General features: G+C 41.8%; 1 long non-coding RNA gene across 5 annotated transcripts in view; it reads right to left on the bottom strand.

Moving 5' to 3' along the window:
* Window positions 1–13,690, bottom strand: part of LOC111934992 (uncharacterized) — a 109,502-nt gene that overhangs the window by 31,617 nt on the left and 64,195 nt on the right. The window contains exons 5-6 of one of the 5 annotated variants that reach the window (XR_015274991.1): window positions 5,193–5,288; window positions 4,362–4,475 (exon numbers count right to left, since the gene is read on the bottom strand). The exons of 3 other annotated variants lie outside the window; for them this stretch is intronic. This is a non-coding gene — a long non-coding RNA (uncharacterized LOC111934992). Of the gene's footprint in view, window positions 1–2,750; window positions 4,476–5,192; window positions 5,289–13,690 lie in introns of those variants that run through there. One more of the 5 variants, XR_015274998.1, reaches the window with a different exon arrangement.

The raw sequence follows: 13,690 nt of genomic DNA, 5'->3' as shown, positions 1-13,690 counted from the left end.
GGGCTGTGAAGGAGCAGCAAGGAAAAGGCAAAACTGGATATGGAAGGAACTAATGAAGATGTGCAGAGCCCTTCATCATGCAGGCAGTGAAACCCTGCCCAAGTGCAGTGTTTTACAGCTGCACACAAGCTATTTGTTATCCCAGGCCAAAAAGAAAAAAAGGAGCTGTTGGTTTCTGTCCATTCCTCAGATGCCACGTTTTAAAAGAACAAAGGAGCAATGCTGCCACCAGGCCTCACCAGAGAGGGACGTGCTGGGGCTGGAGGACAGGCCACTTGTCCTGGGGAAACTGAACTGGGGTACACAGGCTGCAGGACCCCGGGATGTTCCATCTCTGGGGATGAGGAATATTCCTGGCACTTCATCCTGGCACCTCCAGCAGGCCGAGAGCGCGGAGGGAGGCATGGGGTGAGCGGGCTTTGCTCTGCAGCACTTTTGAGACAAAGCAATTTTACTAAAAAAGGAACTTGGAGCACTTCAGTCCGTCAAGCATCGAGGCCGTGCCAGCTCTGTCTCCATCCCGCTGCAGTCCCCGGTGACCAGGAGGAGGAGGAGGAGGCAGTGGGAGGAAAATGGCAACAGGCTGCTCTGCACTGGCGGCTCAGGGCCAGCCACAAGCGAGCCCGAAGGTCTCAGCCAGCCCACAGAAGGGTGGGGAGAAGCAAACGGGGCTTTGGTGGCTGGTCCTGCCAAGGAGCAGCAGGAGACTCGTGGGGAATCTTTCCCTCTGTTTTCCCCTTGCCTCTCCTGCTGCCCAGTGGCACTTGCATGTTCCTGAGGGCATGAACCCCCTCCTGCCGGGTGTCTGTGCCTCACCATGCCCTGGGACACCACACTCAACAGGGGGACTGCTGTGGGTAACAGCACTCTTAAAAACACAGTTCTGGCTACATGCATAATATCAACTTATTATAGCATTTCCCTTTATAGCTGTGCTGCAGACGGCGTTTTCAAATCACTGTAAAGCGTTCTTGCTTTTTCTTTCCATTCCTCGGTGCGACTTGACAAGTTTTGTGGTTCTTTTCTTAATATGTGGGTTTATTTTATGTCACCGAGCACTGGCAAGGACAGAGGGGCTTTTAAGTCACAGTAATCTGAATTTTAGAAATAACAAGCTACAAAGATCTGTGATTAAATGTGGAGCACGCAAGAGCAGCGAAAACAAGTACTCTGTGTTCTTTAAAAGATCATTTGGGTAACAGTGACATAACCTAAGTACCCGGTTGCAGTCCAATTTAATCAGCAAATATGCCTCTGGAGCAGAACCATCTAACTTAGGAAAAGAAACAGAAGTACAGTCACCACCAGTAGGAGGAATTAATGCATTCCACTTAGACAAAGATTAATTATTATGAATCACTCAAAAAATACATTTGCCCCAAGTGGGAGTACACGGTCTTCTATTCATCAAATTGCTTTCAAATAATCATAAAGCATCTAAAGACAGAGACAATTTTGTTCACACAAAACAAGCACTACAAAATGAGGACCACCTTTTTTAGTTGGCAGCATTTTGATAAAAAATACTTGCCCAAAAGTAGGACAGGCATAATATCTCCTAGAAGAAATGTGTATAGGTGTAGAGCACTCTGCTAATTCCAGTATAATTTTTCATGTAAGAGTTTTCCTGTCAGTGCTGCTTTTTCTGCGTAATTTTTATCATAAATTCACCAGATTAAATTTATATTTGCTACTAATTTTGTCCAGTTTAAGGCCTCAACTATAACCTCAACGGCATCTCAAGGGGTCATAAATCAGATTAAAAGCCAAAAGTTACCACTGTTGAATGTTTTAAAGGAAATTGAACATGGTGGTTTCAGGAAAGGCAGGAGTAGGCGTCTTCTCAAGGTCTCCCTTTGCATAGGGGTTCTATTAAAAATATTTCAGAAGGATGATGGCTGTCTGAAAAAGGCTGGGTAATTAACAGCAGGCTTGGCTCCTCTGCATCACTTACATTTCATTTTCAATTTGTCTCTGGGCAGTCCCTGGCATGTCCTTGTAACAGTGGTCTAATAGAGCATTGCTGGGTAAGACAATGTGTAAGAACAGGAGCACAGTCAAAATAAAATACTTTGTCATTTACAAGAGAAAAGAAAAAAGTGCAAAATTGAAGGACAGCAGGAAGCAACTATGTTACCAACTGGAGAATATTATTTTTTTATTAAATTTATGTGTATGGAAAGCTTCTTCTGTGAAACATTCCCCAAACCATCACAATATATTCATGGCTTAGCATTCCTGGTGGGATGGGAATTAAAAACTTTTTAACTTTGGAGGGCCAGGGTGAGGCACAAAACAAATATCAGATGATCCTGATGGGTCCCTACCAACACAGTATATTTCATGACTTCTATAATAATTTAATCAGCAGAACCCAAGATGCTGAGGTTGACTTCACAGCCAACTTTATTTGGGAGACTAAGAGATGGCCTTCCAGGTGAATCATTCTTCCTATTTTAACAGTCTTTTTCTCCAGTGTTAGAGACAGTCTAAGGCTCAGGCCTCACCCAGCCCAAGCAGTTCTTCCACTGGCACTTTTTCCATTACAAAGTAATGTTCTACCCTTACATACTTTGTTTGACACCAATAAATCAGGGCAGTTCTTTTAATCATACCCAAGACTGAACTAGGCTGATTTTTTAAAGGTTAAAAAATTTGGTGACTTTTCAAAAAACTTTTTTTTTTTTTTTGGCATAGTCCAGCACTCCCTGTTCCTGGCAGCAGCTCAGAAGTGCTCTGAGACATGCATCTTTTTGTGTCAGTTCTGACCCAAATGAAATCAAGAAACCTTGGAAATCTCACAGGAGATGGATTTTTGTGAGTTTTCCAATTTAAAGAGGTGGAGATAAACCAAGATAAATGTGGGAGAAAAGATGTGCAGCATATGGAAGGTTCATCTAGATATGTCTGCCTTTACTTTTATGGCCTTACACTTTTCTAGAGATATGCCTACAAGCACTTGATTAACACAGGAGTAGTTATGTAAATGAATGAGTGGGACAATAGATGTAGTAGAAGAAAGCCTTCATTCTTAACTCTGACAAATGCTCGCTTTCCAAAGGAGAGATTGTTTTAATTGGCCAGCCAGTTCCTTAGAATGGGTTAGAAAGGACAAGGAGAGGACCTACAAATGTCAAGCAATTATGAGGTTTTTCCAAGCAGCAGTAATGATAAAAGAAAAACATTGTGCTTGTTTCTGTTTCTAATAATTCAAAATCCTAATAATTTAAAAATGCTGCACTTTGTCATCAATCTCAATTTGCCATAACGAGCTTTGCGGGAAGTTCAAAAGTTGCAGTGGGACAAAAATGGGCTGACGGAATGTTGGGAAATTCAGAAACATGATTCCAATTGCATCAGATAATGTCTGTGTTACCCTAAATAATATTTTACTATTATGCCTGCTCTAAAGTGGAGGCTGTGTGCATGTATAAGCACATATATATTTATAGATGCACATTAATATAGAGAGTCCATGTGTCTTCATGAATGTTCATATTAACAAATGTCAAGGGGAAGACTCTTTCAATTTCCTTAATTTCTTATCTAGTGTGTTCCACATTTTACTTGGTTGAAGGCCTAGTATTCACATGTTTAATTATCTAAGATTTCCTCTCTCCCAAGGAACACACTGCTTTGCCATGTTCAGTAAAGTAATGAAACGTAGAATAAATTTTTCTAATGGAATAACTACATGATACTAAACCCATGTTTTATCTTATCCTTGCCATGTACTTCAGGTTCTTTAAATGTATCTTTGTAGCAACCAAACTCACCATAAATTAGTCATGATGATATTACAGCTGAATTTAATTTCAAAGTCTCTCAGCAAGTTGTTAAGCATTTGTTGTCTAGGTCACTGCTGAGGAAATTTGAAAACTCTGATATGATTTATGAATATTACTATATTAGTTCTGTATAAAAGGCCATGGGGAACACAAGCACATAAACCTTTGTTTAATTTCGTTCCAATAAAAATTTCATTTCTTATAGCAAAATAAACAAGTAAATCAATGTTGAATGATTCTGTTGTTTTATTACGTAACTTATAATTTGCCTTTAGACATCCAAGCCAAGTAAAATCTGAGACCCTGTTCATTTTTGCTGAAACATGGTTAGTTAACATTTAGAATTATTCTGCAGACGTTGCTTCCTTGAATGGCATCCATAATGTGATGTAAGAGAAGAAAGTCCAGGAACAAAAGGCTTGGCTTTTTTCCCTGTATGTATATTTTATGCCAATTATTAGTCAATTTCTCAACATAAACCTTTTTCTTTTGATGTTTACTCAACTGTTCACGGCATTATTAGTTTCCTAAAATTCCTACAACACCAGTGTTCAATTTAAGAGATGCTGTTACCTTGAGACTTGATGTTGTACGAGATGCTTCTGTTCCTTGTCGTGTAACCCATCCCCATAACTGGGGAAGAGTCCCATCTGTACACATCCCTCTCAGCTCTCAGAATGGGAAACGCTGGATAGTGACAAGACAAAGTTAAAAGAGTCAAACATTTGGCCATTTTTGCCAAATCACGAGCTAATCACAGTTTATATTAATCACCAGCTGAAGATTCAGCTCTCCTTTAAGAAACTGAAGTTTGTGGGATTTGCACATGGAGGATCTGGCTGTTGCCAGAAAGTCTGCTGTCTTTTGCAATGCCATGCAATGAAAATGTCCCTCACACTAGTGAATGACTAGCCTAATTCAGTATAATTTCTAATTTATTTTGTAGGTGTATATATGTTAGCTTCTCAGAAATATTGCAGACATTTCTCGATCACTGGGAGGCAGTAATCCCCAAGCTTAACAAGGTTTTCTCTTGGACATACTGCTTGACCTTAGGTGGGTCACTTAATCTTTCTCTCTCTGTTTTGCTGTCTATAAAAGTATGATAATATTGGCTCACATCACCTGCTGAATAAGCCAATATTCAACACAAATAGCTGATGTGAGATTAATATTTCTAAAGTACTCTCTTGCTGAGAAATGCTATCAGTCCAAAGTGTATGCTACTATAATTATGGTATAAAATAGAAATCAGGCAGCTTGTGGGTATTCTTGAGCCACCCTCTGTATCTCCTACCTGTCTTCACATGCACATGTCCAATGGAAAAGAGATTTAAAAATAAAAGTGTCCTTGAAACTAGATAAGAAACTTTCAGCCAATAGAGAATGTCCATCAACACCTACCTGGGCTTACAGGTTTTCTTCCAGCCAGTTATGTCTGATTTTGTTTCTTTGTGCACTCAGATCCACCATTCTGGCTGGCAAAGGAGGAAGGGGCAGCTTTGAGAGAAGGATTGTGGTAGGTCAGGGTACAGTGGGGGTTTGAAAAGGCCCCTCTGGGTTTTGATTCATGATTTCTGCTGAAGCCACACACCTGATGATGGCAGAGCACGGGTGACAGCTGTCCTGCCATCTCCACCCATCTCTCACTCTACACGCAGCAAGAGGATCCAACAATCAACGTTGCTGCCCACTCACCAATGACTTGAAGTACATAACTATTCCCTTTGGCTGGAAATTCCCAGAGAAAAGATGACTGGCCCATTTTTTTCCATCCTCAGAGGGAATATTAGTTTGATTTTCAGAGGTGAGCATTACATACCTTGTGTCAAAACCTTGTACAAATCCTAAGGCAGCATCATCTGCCACAGAGCAAGGAGGAACAAGGAGCTTTTCAGCAGGCCGAAGAGAGCTCAAAAATACTTTTATCTTTAAAACTGTGAAGTCATCAGAAGGGGCTGAAGTTTTACAATGAATGAGATTCCACTTATACTAAATAACTGCTGAGGTGAATATTTTCCTTCTTTCTTCGGTGTCTCTTTAGCTCTAAATTTCTGGAAAATGCCCTGAACATTTTGGGCACTATAAGGAGCAAGAAACAACCATTCAGTACAGCTGTCCCAAGTAATTTCTGAAAAATAGGTCACTCTATTTTCACTGTTGGGTAGTAGATTTTCCAGCAAAGTGGAACAGTGGGTAGAGCAGGCTTTTTTTTTTTCCCCAACTCCACATTTCCCCAGGGAATTCCTATAGATTTCTCAGCATCCACCCAAGCAATGTCATGGTGCAGCTGTACTGTGTTATACCAACCCATCATGTGTCCCCACTGCCCTGCAGATTTGTCCACCTTTGAGGGAAGAACAGCATTACACAGCTGCTTTGACCAAGGCGTGGGTTGGTTTGTTTGCATGCCGTTTCATTACGAGAAGAGATGGGCTGCTAGCTTCCTATAAAATGAAGAAAAAACCCCAAAGAAAACAACAGCCTGGAGATAAAAAGTCCCAAAGTTCTAGAAGCTGTCAACTCCAAGAAATGTGGTGGGTGTAAAAACCACAAATTAAGCTTTACATCCATATACAGCATCTATGTTTGTCCTGAACAATGCTGAATGGTGAGAGTGGGGAACCCCGTGAGTGCTGCCTCCCACTGCAGACATGCCTCCCATTCCTGGGAACAGCCAACACCCCTTCCCACAGACACCCCTAAAAGCCTCTGTCTGTTCTTCACAGCTCTGGGCAGGATTTTGCTTCCTGTTCACAAAGCCCTTTGCAGCAGGATGGAAGTGGGCTCTGCTCCAGAAGCTGAGGGTACATCCGCAGCTGTGTGAGAGCAGCTTCCAGAGCAGGTCACTGCATGCAGCACCACCTTTTGCACTGCACTCATTGATTGGGAGCTTAGAAGCCACTGCCTCACTCCAGGTCCAGCCAAGGACTGGGTCTGACTCACTTGTCTCAGCCCAGATCACACAGTGTTCACCTAGCACAAGGGGCGAGACAATAACTCAGCCTTGTTAATCTAGAATAAGTCAGGAGAGGACAGAAAAACGTTAGAAAATGTTAGCTATGTGGCTAATATTTGCCTACTGCCATTCACTAAAAAACCACTGAAATGTGACTCAAAAGGAACTAAATTAGAGATTTTTCAACCAACCCTTCTTCAAAATTTGAATAACATGGATTTTTTTTTTTTAAATTTTTTGGCAAATGTACAAAATTAAATGAACATGAAAAACATACCAAATCTATTTATCATGAACATCCTCATCTCTGTGAGATCTCTGTAGCAACTGAAGGTATTACAGAGACTATAATGCACAGAGTGCTTTAGGATGAGAAAGTGCTTTTGAATAGGTTATAATTAATTTAAAACACACAAAATGAGTTTTAATGCATGCAGTCAAAGCATTAGAAACTCTTTTAAAAGGAAGGCTTTATAAATATTGAGTTATTCAATAGATGTAAGACCTCACTGATTCAGTAAGTGAAAACGAAAATTACTATATAAAACTACTTTTACTGTGTCCTTTGTTGCTTTGAAAGTTAATCTAGATGTTATTAGATCTTGCAGAGATGACAACTCTGTATTAGGACTTAAAATCTTCAGTCCTTCCAGATGATATTGCACAACTCACTTGCACCATGATATTTGGGAAAACTAGATGCTTGCCCACCTTCATGACCTTCTCGGAGAGGCTGCATGGCAAGTGCACATAAATCTTTCAGCTGAGATTCAAGCACTGAGAAGGAGCTACTGAATTGCTGGCAATGTGAGCTAATATGAACTAATATGAACTTCATGCAAAATTTTGTTTTGGCCAGAATTGCTGGTTGGAGTGAACTTGTAGTAACAGGCTCGTCAGAGACCTGCCAGGAGAGTCTCTCTGGCAGGCTGTGAGCTGCAGCTGCCTTTCCTTCAGTTTGCTCTCAGTTTAGAGCTTGTGCAGCTCTGCTATAAACTGTTAGCTGGAGAGGAGACAGAGAGGAACCCAACAGACCTGAAGCAAAGGAATCTCAGGATTATCCCAGTGCAAAGTCAAGCCTTGGGTGAAACTGCAAAAGTGAAAAGTTTATTGAGGCTCAGACTGGGTCTAAGGCTACCTCCTCTGGGCTGAGGAAGCTGTGGACCCAGGAGAGATGAAAGGATGTAGTTTCCTTGTTTTAATGTCTGTCTGGGATGCCTGTAGCCAGAAAGGCATCCCCACCCCTAGATGAGAAGACCCACCATCCCCATGGAGCCACACACAGCGAGATCAGCTCCCACCAGACAGAAGCTCAGTCCGTCCCTCCATCACTGCCTACTTCACCACTGGCACAGCAGTGAGGCAATTTTCACAGGGAGAAATAACACTTTAAACCTTTTGAAAAACCAAAGAAAACCCCAACAGGGCAAGCTTCATCAGCTGCACCACTGAGTCCAACAAAGCACCTCACTGTCCTCATGAATTTTGTCTCAGCAAAGACAATATTTGGGCTTGACTTCTTTACTCCCAAGTAAAGAAACTGTTGTTGCTCCCTTAAGAAAGCTCTTCCCTATTCAGAGTCAGGAAGATTTCCCTGATATTTTGCCAAGAGTTGTATAACAAATGGCTGATGAAACAAATGACAAGAACAGGCCAGAGAGAAGAGAGGAAATATCTAAAAAGAGGAAAAGAACAAATGAGCCTTCAGAGAATATGAGCTAGAGAGGATGAGCTGAGTTTATGTCTGGTAGATTTTGCTTCATTTCCAGTAATTCATGCTCTGTATGTTTCTAGAAACAGATAGGTGAAATATTTACAAAACCCACACCACTGGATCCAAGACAAGTTGTGAGAGAAAAAAAAGTTTTCTAAGTTTTGACAGTCAAAATAGACTTGTCACTAGGCCAACACACAGAATTTTCCCCTTCTAACCCAGGCTGAAAAAAGCAAATAGGATTATTGCTTCTGTGCCTGATTTCTCTGTCCAGTGCATTGACTCCACCACTGCTACCCCTGCACTGGATGGTCCATGGACCTCAGCCAGCACCTTTCTGTAACAGTCCTTATTTTCTTTCAGGAGTTGAATAGTGGTTACTGCATGGCCAGGACTACCCAAACCTCCAAAGACAAAGGCACCCAGCAGACACTCAGAAGGTATTTTGGTCAGGGGGGTCAGAAGAAGGTGCCAACATTGCTGTCAGATCCTGGGAGAGGGACAGTGACTGTACTGCTGGCACACACCACACAGTCCAGCCTTGACACTGGGGAGGACTTTGGAGGAGTTCAGAAGCAGAAAATTTAGGAAGAGTAAGGGGAAAAAACACAAATAGGAGACAAAAAGAAAATGAGAGAATGAAAAAAAACCCCTATACTGTGTAAAATTTGCACATGAACCATATTAATGCTCATTTAGAGGCACATTATGAGCAAGCAGTGCTTGTTATTAACACCATCATCCTAGGACCACTTTGCACATCTGTGTTTTCCATTAACACCAAGCAGCAGCCTCTGGAGCACATGTTGTTCTGTGTGCATCTACCCTGTGACTGTGAACACCAAAACTGTTACACAGATATGGGGAATAATTCCCTAGATAAGCTGTGCCTATATTCACAAATAAAATATGCAGCCACACCAGTATGCGCACAGAAAACACTCAATTTGTGTGAGCAAAACAAGAGCTCAAGGCAGGTCAGTACTGCAGAGACCAAGCTCTGAACTGGCAACAGCAATCCATCAGGACCTGTCGCCGCCAAAAGACAGTGTAACAACCTTGCAACATGAGCCACATCCTAATTTTTGTTTGGGCTGGTTTCACAGTCTTCCTTGAGATTCTCATCAGTGAATCCAGAATATAACTTGGACAAGAACATGCTTATTCTGACCATTGAATGCATTGTTTAGGGAAATTCAGGTGCAACTAAGCCTCATAAACTATCACTACCTCCTTCTGAAAAGAGTCTCCTAACAAGCTAAAAATTGCATGAGTAGCAGAGTTATTTTCCTAATAAAGTTTTAATGTGTTTCATTTTTGCAATATTGATACAAAGGAAACTCTCACACATACAAATGGAAATTTCAAGTGACAAATGACAGCTGATTATCAGCAGTTAGCTTCTAAAGCACAACCTGATTGCAAAAAGTAGAAATGTTAGCATTCTTTTAAGAAGACACTAAAGCTTATTAAACCAATTCCCCATTGCCTCAGCAATTCTCTGTTTCAGTAGAGTGATATTTTTTCCTGGGATAACAGTATCCATAGCAATTTTATGGGTGGGGTTCATATCAAGGACATGTGCTGCTAGCTGGAAAATTGCATTTAATCTCTGCTTTTCCGTACCTCTTTTCAGGTTTTAATTTCTCCTAAGTTTAAAGACACTTTCATTAAAGAAATTATTTCCTTTCTTTGGGAGGCTGAATCAGAAGGCACTAAAATCAGTGAGAGCCTTTCCATTAATTTAGGGGAGCTTTACATTGGACTTTCAATTAGAAACAGCTAAGTGTAGAAGTATAAAGAAACCAAAGATAAAGGAGAGCAGAGCAGGAGGTGGAAATGTTTCATGAACATTTACAAACCTCTAAGGTTTCATTTGGCTTTATGTTAAATTTAGGTCAAAGGTTTGGGTCAGCTTTTGTTCTCCTCAGCCCCCGTTTGCTCTGATCTTCTGTTCCAGAGTGGGATCTTGACAGGTGCACTGTGAAAAGGGAAAAATTGGCTTGAAAAGCTGGACTCCAGTCCTGCTAGAGGCAGAATGATGAGGCAACTGCTTTGCAGCTTGTTTCATGTCAGAGGGAACACAACTGGCTCACAGCACTGGACTGAGCACTGAAGATATTTAAAAGAAATGTCATGAGAGGGACACATGACAATTAATGCTCCTGCTTGGCATCTCCTGCAGTCACCTCAGTGGTGACAAACCCTCGAGTTTTGGGGCTCTGCCAGGCCCTGAGGCAGGGGCATTGACTGTGTTTGCCACTTGTGGAACTTGAGGACAGTGTTTTGTTGACCAGTGGCAAAACACCAAGTCTCCCACAGGGAGATGGATCACTCATCCTCCAAAGGTCACAGGTCACCAGGGTGGCAAAACCATTGTCCCCAGCAGCCTTTGCCTGGCATTGACAAGAGAAGAGTGAGGAACAAGAGGAGGATTTTGGCGCTTATGACACAGAGATACGAATAAGGCAATTACATAAGGATTGTAGAGATAGTATCTTCAGGTTAATTTTATTGTGGTTTTTATAATTTCTAGATGATATTGTGGGAGAATCTGAACAGCTTCATGACATGTCTTCTAGCTAATTTTGAAGGGAAGTAAAAGTTGAAAACAATTACTGAATTTTACTGAATTATGTTAATCAACTGGATAAATTTAGAGGAGGGGGGCAGGGGGCAAAGGGCAGCTGATGTATGGAAAGACAAGAAGGCTGTTAGGAGAAGAAGTGATAAAATCACTAGCCCTGGGGGACAGCAGCAGGAAAAGCAGGCTGCTTTTAGCCCCAGAGCACTAAATGTTCTGTCACAACACAATTCCTTCTGCTTCATCTCCAGCTTCCTGCCCGAGCTCCCTCCATCCCCACCTCAGTCACAGCAGCACGAGGGTTTGCAAGGCCCCTCTAACCCAGAGCATTAATACTCAAGTTAACACAAAAACCTCCTGCACTGCTCTGGTACAGCATCACTGGATGGGCTGGCACTTCACACACATTTTGGCTCAGATTCACTGTTTAGTTCAGGCATTTAACCACAGACTAAGTCTGTAATTCCCTTAAAATCCTTCTCCAGTAAGCAGAGAGAGGTGGGCACTCCCAGGGGCAATCCCTGCCTGCTGCTGTAGGATCATTTCTGTCCCTGGTCAGGGAGCACAGAGGGAGCTGAGGCTCAGGGCACCCTGCCCAGCTCAGGACAGACCCTCAGCCGCCAGGCAAACCCTCCCTTCCTCTCTGCTGCAGGGAACACGACGTGGCCACAGAAGAATAGGGACAAAAATAGGTTTCTGACCTACTTCTTGGCAGCAGGCAGCTCTGAGAGTGGCTGCTGGAACCGAGGGGGAATAGATCATAACCACACAAATCGCACGGATGTGTTGGTGCGCTGGGAATGACATTGCCTCTCCATGCTGGCTTTTCCAGCTTTCCTGTTGAAGCCTTTTCTCTCTGTTTTTCACCGCTCTTGACACACAGACCTGGATAACTTTTTCCCCTTTAATTTCTGTTGATATCACATTTTCTTCTGTGTTTATGTGAAACAATATTACTTTCCATGGTTTTGAAATCAGTTCAGGACACCGTTGTTGTCTCACAGCATTTTGGAAACAGCATTTAGGAAACATTTTCAGCCATGAATATTTGAAGATTATTATATTTAAATCACTTCCAAATATGAGATTTTTTGCTTCTTGAGGGAATTGTGCTGTAATACGTAAATCCTTTTTATTAATTTTTTTCCCTTTCTAATTTAAATTCAGACATACTGTGGATTTATATTATTGCTTTTCATCAATAGCAAGTACTTTCCATACTAGCAGGCTCTCAGTGGTGTCTCCACTGAACAACAGAAAATGTCTATTTCCTTGGGGGAGTTTTCTCTAGATAATTTTTTTTATTTCTAGTCTATGTTTTTAATTATCAATATTCTCTAGTGTTTCATCTTCCACAGAAACTTCCAATATTTTTAGGACATCTTCTCAGACCCCCTAATTGTTTCCTTGTGGAGATTGAACCGGATCCATGGGATGGTCAGCCTTAAATACCTAACACTTTTTACTCTTGTTTTCTCCCATGGGATGGTTTATATCAGGTTGGCTGAAAACCTGCTCTAACAGAGACTGGATGCTCTATGCTACACACATCTAAGCAGTCCCATTGTAATCACTTGGTAAGATGAAATAATTTCAAAGCAAACATTTCCTTTGTGCCATGTAAATAACATTTTCATTACTCATTTCAACTGGCTAAACAGCAAAACCAAAGTTTTTTTCTTAATAAAAAGAAATGGTCTTAAAGCAAACACCACAAAGAGAAAAGTTGCTGGAAATTTCCTTTCTGGGAAGGGATGCAACAGAACTGGAGTTTTATCCTTGGGTCACCAATACCTATGGTAAACCAGGGGACTATCTTTGAAAAAAATTAAAACTCTCCTGAGAAAAATAACACATTATTCCTGCTGACTGATTCCAAAGATAAAACTGCAGTTTTACCCAACATGTCTCATCTGGTCTCTGTTCATTCTTGGGAAGGTGCATTTCTTTCAGAGTGAGCCCGTTTGCTGTCACATCCTCCCATCAGCTGAACCCTGAGAGGTTTCTCTCTGTGGTGCTGCCAGGATGCTCCTTATGCCCCTTCTGAAAACACTGGACAGGTCTCAGCTCACTCTTCAAGATACTTTCAGTTCCATTTGCACAGAGCACTCCTTTTCCATTGCAGGAAATCAGGGAATGAGGACTCAGCCCTCCCTTTGCCTGAGAATCACAATTCTTGGGCTTCCTGTAGACACGGCTGTTAAGGGTACACTCAAAAGACCCCAATGCATCCTCAGAACAGTTCCTGAGCTTGCTTAGCTTTAAAAACATAATATTGTCACTGTTGTTGATGCCATTTAGACTTAGATTTAACACACCTGTACACATACTCACACTTCAGAGGTTTGGGAGAATTAAATGTGAATGGCTATTGATGAAACTCAAACACTCTGTGCTGGTGCTGGAATTCAGAGCCAGCTTTCTGGGATTAGGTGTCCCTGACTAACCTCAGCTGTTAGAAATTATTTGGAGCTTGGCCCTGGCAGGTGAGGGGTCACTGTGAGGAGGAGAACAAAAGCTTTTCTTCTCTCTTCTGCCCCTGCCTCCCCCCTCTGCAATATTGGGGAAATGTGGTTTTAATTCAGAAATACAAATGTCATCTTCAAAGTCACTCTGAGAAGGAAGGGTGGGGGAAAGGGAGACAA

The sequence above is a fragment of the Cyanistes caeruleus genome, chromosome 11, assembly GCF_971803275.1.
Source record: "Cyanistes caeruleus chromosome 11, bCyaCae1.hap1.1, whole genome shotgun sequence".
NCBI classification, from domain to species: Eukaryota; Metazoa; Chordata; class Aves; order Passeriformes; family Paridae; genus Cyanistes; species Cyanistes caeruleus.
This window is presented reverse-complemented; position numbering and strand designations above follow the sequence as displayed.